At 37.4% G+C, this 7,549-nt stretch overlaps 1 pseudogene; it reads right to left on the minus strand.

Annotated features, from left to right (window-relative positions):
* Positions 1–831: 831 nt before the first annotated feature.
* Positions 832–5,242, minus strand: LOC111377148 (annotated as a pseudogene).
* Between the last annotated feature and the right edge of the window lie 2,307 nt (positions 5,243–7,549).

Here is a 7,549-nt window from a genome sequence, read left to right on the forward strand (position 1 = left end):
AGTAACAACAAAAGGGCCAATCCATCGAGAACGTAATTTACCTGGAAATAACTTAAGGCGCGAGTGGAAAAGAAGAACTTTTTGTCCAACAACAAAAGCCTTTCTTGAAATCATTTTATCATGATACGCCTTAGTTTTTTCCTTGTAAATTCTTGAACTATTATAGGCATCATTTCGAATTTCCTCAAGTTTATTGAGTTGAAGCTTTCCTTGATCACCCGCTGCACCTAGGTTCTTGTTGCATTGCTTTACTGCCCAAAATGCCTTGTATTCAAGTTCAACCGGGAGATGACAAGGCTTACCATAAACAAACTGATAAAGGGACATGCCAATCGGTGTTTTGTATGCCGTCCTATAAGCCCAGAGTGCATCATTGAGGCTGAGACTCCAATCCTTTCTATTGGGATTCACAATTTTTTCAAGGATGGATTTGACCTCTCGGTTAGATACTTCGACTTGCCCACTAGTTTGCGGATGATAAGGTGTAGCCACTTTATGGGTGATGTTGTATCTATTCAATAGAGCCCAAAAGGAGCGGTTGCAAAAATGTAGTCCTCCATCGCTAATAATAGCTCTTGGTGTTCCAAACCTTGCAAAAATGTTGGATTTAACAAAATCTACAATCACGTTAGAATCATTAGTTTGAGTGGCCCGTGCTTCCACCCATTTTGACACATTATCAACGGCAAGAATGATGTAAAGGTTACCATAAGATAAAGGGAAAGGTCCCATGAAATCAATACCCCAAACATTAAAAATTTCAACAAAAAGTATGGGTGTTTGTGGCATTTGATTTCGGGCTCCCAACGTACCTACACTTTGACATCGTTCTCAAGATTTGCAAAAGAGGAATGCATCTTTGAATAGGGTAGGCCAATAGAATCCACTTTCAAACACCTTGAAAGCAGTCATTTTTGCTCCAACATGTCCACCACATGCATAGGAGTGACAAAAGGTAAGTATTGAATGAAATTCATTTTCGTGCATGCACCTTCTTATCAATTGATCCGAACAATGTTTCCACAAGTACGGCTCATCCCACACAAAATACTTGGCTATAGCCTTGAGTTTTTGCCTTTGAGTGGTGGTCAAGTCACTTGGAATTTTCTTAGTGACTAAATAGTTCACTATATCCCCAAACCAAGGAGATGTGTCCGTGACGAGAAGCAATTGTTCATCGGGGAAGCTTTCTCACAATGGGAGAGTTTCTCTCTCATGGATAAGGTGACTCAGGTCGTCGGTCACAGAATTTTCACTCCCCTTTTTATCTTTAATCTCAAGGTCAAACTCTTGTAAGAGGAGTATCCATCTAATGAACTTTGGTTTTGCCTCTTTCTTGACAAGCAAGTACCTAAGAGTTGCATGATCAGAAAAAATAGTTACTTTAGTGCCAATAAGATATGAACACAATTTCTCTAAGGTAAAAATAACTGCTAAAAGCTCTTTTTTAGTTGTAGAATAATTGAGTTGGGCATCATTCAAAGTTCTTGATGTATAATATATAACATGAGGTGTCTTTCCAACTCGTTGCCCTAAAACGGCTCCCAATGCAAAGTCACTTGCATCAAACATAAACTCAAATGGCCTATTCCAATCTGGTGGTTGAATGATGGGTACCGATGTCAAAAGTTCCTTCAAGCTTTCGAATGCCTTTTTACAATCTTCATCAAAGTGAAATGCCGCCTCCTTTTGCAACAGCCTGCATAGTGGTCTTGCACATTTGGAAAAATCTTTAATAAACCTTCGATAAAATCCTGCATGTCCAAGAAAAGAACGAATCTCCCTCACACTTGTTGGAGGAAGTAAAGAACGAATTAGATCAATTTTAGATTTATCAACTTCTATCCCTTTGGAAGAAATGACATGGCCTAACACTATGCCTTGATCAACCATAAAATGGCATTTTTCCCAATTAAGTACTAGGTTAGCATCCATACATCTCTTAAGCACAAGTGTGAGATTTTCCAGGCAACTATCAAATGTATTACCATAACACTAAAATCATCCATAAAGACCTCAATGATGCTTTCAATATAATCGAAGAATATACTTATCATGCATCTTTGAAAGGTTGCGGGAGTATTGCAAAGGCCAAAGGGCATGCGCCGGTAAGCAAAGGTGCCAAACGGGCAAGTGAATGTTGCTTTCTCTTGGTTCTTCGGAGCAATTACAATTTGGTTATAACCTAAATAACCATCAGGAAAAAAATAATGAGAATGACCTGCTAACCTTGCCAACATTTGATCAATAAAGGGTAAATGAAAGTGATCTTTACGGGTTGCACAATTAAGTTTTCTATAATCAATAAAAACCCTCCAACCCGTTTGGGCCTGAGTTGGTACAAGCTCATTTTCTTCATTCGTCACCATTGTGATTCCAAATTTTTTTGGAACAACTTGGACCGGGCTTACCCACTTGCTATCGGAGATGGGAAAGATGACACCAACATCTAGCAGTTTCAAAATTTCTTTCTTCACCACCTCCATCATGAAAGGATTCAAGTGACGTTGTGCTTCTCTTGATGGCTTTACTCCATCTTCGAGCAATATCCGATGCATGCACATAGAAGGGCTTATCCCATTGATATCGGCTATTTTCCAACAAATAGCTATTTTGTGTTCCTTGAGCACACGGATAAGCCTATCTTCTTGAAGTGTTGTGAGATTCTTTGCAATGACCACCGGTAGTGTTTCTCCCTCTCCCAAATATACATACTTCAAATGCTTGGGAAGAGGTTTGAGTTCTGAAGTGGGGGCTTGCATCACCGAAGGTAAAAGTTTCTCTTTAGATATCGAAAGAGTAATATAAAAGAGATCATACCTTGGTGGAATACTTGGTAGTGACTTAAGTGATGCCACGGTTTCAACAACATCCTTACACACTTGTAAATTCTTGCTCAACCTGGTGAGATTGATAGCATCAATGCTTTTAATCAAAGTGGTATCCAATGCATCTTCATTTGATAATTCAAAAACTTTTTGTACTAATGAATCTATTATATCAATTGAAAAATAAGCGTGAACATCACTAGGATACCTCATTGCTTCAAAGATGTTGAAGCGAATAATCTCACCATCAAACTCCATCGTCAATGTACCATCATGCACATCTATCTTTGTGCGCGCAGTCCTCATAAATGGTCTTCCCAAGAGCAACGGTGGCGATATAGATGTTGGTTCATCTTGCATGTCAAGAACGTAGAAATCTACAGGAAAAATAAATTGATTTACCTGTACCAAAACATCCTCCAACACACCCTTTGGAAATGCATTAGATCTATTAGCAATTTGAATAATAACACAGGTCTCTTTAAGTGATCCTAGATTTAAGGAAGCATAAATAGAATATGGCATGACATTAATAAATGCTCCTAAATCTAGCATTGCCTTTTCAAACCTAGAGTTACCAATAATGCATGGGATGGTAAAACTTACAGGGTCCTTACATTTTGGTGGAAGTTTCTTTTGCAAGACTGCTGAGACATTTTCCCCTACACTTACCACTTCATTACCTTTCAATCTATGATTGTTAGTGCACAAATCCTTGAGGAACTTTGCATAACGAGGCACTTGATAAATTGCATCCAAAAGTGGTATGTTTACTTGAACCTTGCAAAAAGTCTCCAAGATTTCTTTCTCATGTTCATCCTTTTTAGACTTTGCAAACCTGCCAGGAAATGGAGGGGAAGGAACATAAGTAGGAATAGAACTTTTAGATTCTACCTTAGATCCAACAGTTGGAGTCGTAGCTTCATCTTTTTCACATGCTAAATTCTTCTCCTGCATTGACTCCTCAATTTGATCTTTCATTTTCCTTGGTTCCTCTTCCAAAATTTTTCCATTTCTTAGTATCACGGCACTAGCATTTTCTCTCGGGTTGATTGCTTGAGAAGGAAGTTTTCCCGATCCTTGAGCCTCCAATTTACCCACTGTGTTAGCCAATTGGCTCACTTTTGTCTCCAAATTCTTGATTGAGGTCTTTGTCTCTTGTTGAAATTGTATAGTACTAGAAGTCAAGGACTTAACCATATCCTCAAGAGACATCTATGAACTTTGAGGCAAAGTTTGTTGACGAGGTTGAGGGAGTTGTGGTTGCCTTTGTTGATTGAACCCCAGGGGATGATTAAACTGTGATTGTGGAGCTATGAAATGATTTCCTCCATAACTGAGATTAGGATGATCTCTAAATCCAAGATTGTATGTGTTAGCATATGGATCATATCTCTGTCTCTGTTGCATTGGAAATCCCCCAATGGCATTCGCTTGCTCTGAGGCTCCTTCTTGTAGTGTCGGGCATGCCTCAGTAGGATGTCCCATAATAGAACAAAACCCGCACACTTTTGCTTGTCGCATTGTCCCAAGTGCCATTTGTTGTACAAGCGATGTAAGACCGGCTAAATATCGTTCAATTTGAGAGGTTGCTCCTACCTCACTTGCTTGTTTAACCGGTGCCGCTTCTCTACTACCAAATTATTGTGAGTTTGCGGCCATGTTGGCTATCAAATCCCTAGCAACTGTCGGTGTTTTATCCATTAAAGCTCCTCCACTGGCCGCATCAATCATACTTCTCTCCATCAAAAGCAATCATTCATAGAAGTATTGTAGAAGTAATTGCTCACTGATTTGGTGGTTTGGGCAACTAGCACATAGCCTTTTGAATCTCTCGCAATATTCATAGAGATTTTTCCCTTGAGATTGCCGAATGCTATAGATTTCTTTTCTGATGTTTGTAGCCTTTGAAGCTGGGAAATACCTCTCCAAGAAAAGCTTTTGCATTTCATTTCATGTGGTAATATGACCGGCCGACAAATAATAAAGCCATTCCTTAGCAGTGTCTGCAAGAGAAAAAGAGAATGCCCGCAATTTCACTTGCTCTTCAGATATACCCGCAGGTTTCATGCTTGAGCAAATCACATGAAACTCCTTCAAATGCTTGTTTGGATCCTCTCCGACGAATCCATGAATGTGGGAAGTAGATGAATCAGCCTGAACTTTAGTTCAAATCCCACCTCCTCTTGAGGATATTGAATGCATAGAGGTTGTTGAACAAAAGTTGGAGCTGCAAGTTCCTTTAAGGTCTGATTTGCATCAGCCATTTCGAGCTCTATGTGTTCGGAGTCACTTGAGGATTCAATGCTCAATCGCCTTAGATGTCTAGTTAGAGAAATGTCTTCTCCACTTTCCGCTGTATCGGCCTCTTTTCTTGATCTAAGGTTGTAGTGTTTTATAGGCTTTTTGCTCATTCACAACCAAAATGAAAAAGAAAAAATAAATAAATAGAAAAACAACAAAAAGAAAAATATTACAATTAACAAATTGATAGAACAATCCCCGACGACACGGCGCCAAAATTGATACGTTGCATATCACGTTCCAATTAATTTTCCTTACTTAACTTAAATGTGTCATTTTAAATAGTAATATGGCAAGTAACGGTCATTTCCCTCATAGGATTGATTCAATTATGTCAATTACGCATTAAAAAGTAAAATTAATAATAATAGACGAAATAGTTTAAATTGGGGGGGTTTGGTTTGTTGAATTAAGGAAAGCGATAAATTTAAACTAAAAAAGACTTGAAATCTGAAATAAACAAAGTGATTCTTGATTGAATGCGAGAAAATGTGATTAGGGTGATTGGGGGATATTTCTTCACCACGAGAATGATTTTCATGTTTATTATAACAATCGATTTTCATTCTCAAGATTAACAACAATTCGAGAATAATTACAAGCTCAATTACCTCAATCTCTTCTTACATGTTAGTCGAATAAAACAAGCTCTTTACTCAACCCTATTCATTAAACAACCTAGAACAAGTTCTCTAGATTTAATTTAGCAAACGCATTACGACAAAAGAGATGAATTGAATTAAGGGAAAACTCGCAAGCTCGGTTTACAAACTTAAGTGTTAATCCACATACATTCAATTGAAAATTTTTCATAATCTATCGAAATGTAATTGCTACTAAGTTTTAGAATCAATAGCTATTATGTACTACTAATTCCAAAATAGCATTATCGAAACAATTTAACCATTTAGTTGTACACCTAAACAATCAAGAAGAACAATATAAACATTTAACACAATGAATTAAACACATTAATCAAGAGAATTATAAAGCACAAATTAATTGAAAATCATAACTCGTGTTTGAAATAATCCCCAATCACGAAATACAATTAGTTACCCATGAAATATCCACAAATAACTAACAATTTCTTACAAAACATTGATAGAAAAAGTGAAAAGAAAAACTTATTGATAAAGAGAGAAATGGTTGAAAATCCTTCAATATCAATGGGTCATCTTCACCAAGCTAATGCACCATCTCCATATTCCAATCTTCCCCAAAATATCTTAGAAAATAAAGGTGAAAGGAAAAAGGAAAAAGAAAGAGAAGAAGAAGAACCAGCTGCCCCTCTAGTTTTTTTAGAATGAAAATCTTGTATTTGGTTGAATGTTTTAACCTAAAACCTAAAGGAAATTACAGCATTGGTCTCTGAAACTTTGTAAACAATTAAAAACATCTCGGGTGGAGCCTATGCGCTGGAACAGTGACGCCTGGGCGCCACAGTTTCTGTTTTTTGTTCGGGCTGGGCACCGCAACGCCCAACTCGCTGAATTTTTTTTTTTTTTTAAATCTTCTTTCGACGGCGTCTTTGATTGTCTTCTTCGTTTGCCTTCATCTTTGACTCGTTTCTCGCATAAATTCTTTCAATTCGTTTAACCTAAAACCTAAAGGAAATTACAGCATTGGTCTCTGAAACTTTGTAAACAATTAAAAACATCTCGGGTGGAGCCTAGGCGCTGGAACAGTGGCGCCTGGGCGCCACAGTTTCTGTTTTTTGTTCGGGCTGGGCACCGCAACGCCCAACTCGCTGAATTTTTTTTTTTTGAAATCTTCTTTCGACAGCGTCTTTGATTGTCTTCTTCGTTTGCCTTCATCTTTAACTCGTTTCTCGCATAAATTCTTTCACTTCATCGTTTAATCTCGAATTTTCATCTATAAAATAAAAATAAGAAAATTAAGTAATAGATCGCTAATAAAACTCGCAAATATCTAAGTTTAATGGTCCGAATAAGTGTAATAAACCCACATTTATCAATGGAGAGCTTTTAGTTATGTCTGACTACAACTCCTAACTTAATGAGGCTTATATTTTTTATACGACTTACTCTTTTCATAAGTCACCGAATCGAGAATTGTTTTCAACATATGAAGAAGTTATAGAAGGTGTTGAGATGGTCGGTAATAATATATCTTGTCAGATAGCTGGTATTGGTCGAGTCAGAATAAATATATTTGATGGGACGGTTAGAACATATGAAACAATGAGACACGTTCCAGGTCTGAAGAGAAATCTAATCTCATTAAGTACTCTTGATTTAATATGGTACATGTACACTATTGAAGGTAGGATCCTGAAGGTTATTAAAAGAACTCGTGTTGTGCTGCTGGGACATAAAAAATCCCATTTATATATCTTGTAGGGAGATGCAGAACCTTCGAGTAATCAGCATATTTTAAGAGCTCAAATGGATTTA

The sequence above is a fragment of the Olea europaea genome, chromosome 3 (genome assembly GCF_002742605.1).
Source record: "Olea europaea var. sylvestris chromosome 3, O_europaea_v1, whole genome shotgun sequence".
Lineage (NCBI taxonomy): Eukaryota > Viridiplantae > Streptophyta > Magnoliopsida > Lamiales > Oleaceae > Olea > Olea europaea.